The sequence below is a fragment of the Orycteropus afer genome, unplaced genomic scaffold (genome assembly GCF_000298275.1).
Source record: "Orycteropus afer afer isolate SDZICR_OR568_19922 unplaced genomic scaffold, OryAfe1.0 scaffold00715, whole genome shotgun sequence".
In the NCBI taxonomy this organism is placed as follows: Eukaryota; Metazoa; Chordata; class Mammalia; order Tubulidentata; family Orycteropodidae; genus Orycteropus; species Orycteropus afer.
In genome coordinates this window covers 1,049,566-1,050,510 of record NW_006922302.1, presented here as the reverse complement: position 1 = coordinate 1,050,510, position 945 = coordinate 1,049,566, and positions in this window count along the sequence as shown.

Below are 945 nucleotides of genomic sequence, written 5' to 3'. Positions count from 1 at the left end.
ATATAGGAAACAAATATTACCATTGATTACTAGGGGAGGAAAAGAGCAAGGGAAAGGTGAGACTTTATTTGTGGGACATTGAATTTACACAAATTATGGTAGAATAATTGGGGAAAATGTATGGATAAAGATTGTACAACATGAAGAATGTACTCATTGTCACTGAATTGTGCATGTAGAAATTATTGAATTAGCTAATACTTTGCTTTGCATTAATATTTGCACTGCAATAACAAAAAGACATATAGATTGATTGATTGATGGGTATACCATTTACATTTATGTACAAATTTCCCTTTTTACTTAAGATGCATATTTTATTTCATTGTCATGACATTTACAGATCTTTCTGATACTTTAGAGGAGAGATGATAGATAGATAGATGGTAGATCAAGAGATGAAACTTCAACAACATAACAACAAAAGACAAATAACCTTATCATAAAATGGGTGAAGGAGTTGAACAGGCAGTTCACCAAAGAAGACATTCAGATGGCCACTAAACACAAGAAAAGATGATCAACATCATTAACCATTAGAGAAATGCAAATCAAAATCACAATGAGAAACCATTTCACTCTCACAGAATGCCTAAGAGTAAAATTATAATAATAATAAATGATTGCAAGAATGGGGGAAAATTGGAACCCCTTTCCATTGCTAGTAGAAATGCAAGATGGTACAAGTGTTGTGGAAAATAGTGTGGCAGTTCTTTAAAAAACTAAAAATAAAACTACCATAAAGGACAACAAAAAACCGACTTCCATTGAGCTGATTCCAACTCATAGTCATCCTCACTGACTTTCCAAGATGATAAATCTTTATGGAAGTAGGCTGCCCCATCTTCCTTACTTAGAGCAGCTGGTGTGTTTGAACTTTACCCATCAATTCTATGCCTAGGTATATAACAAACAGACTTGAAAGAAGACAATCAGAGACTTGTA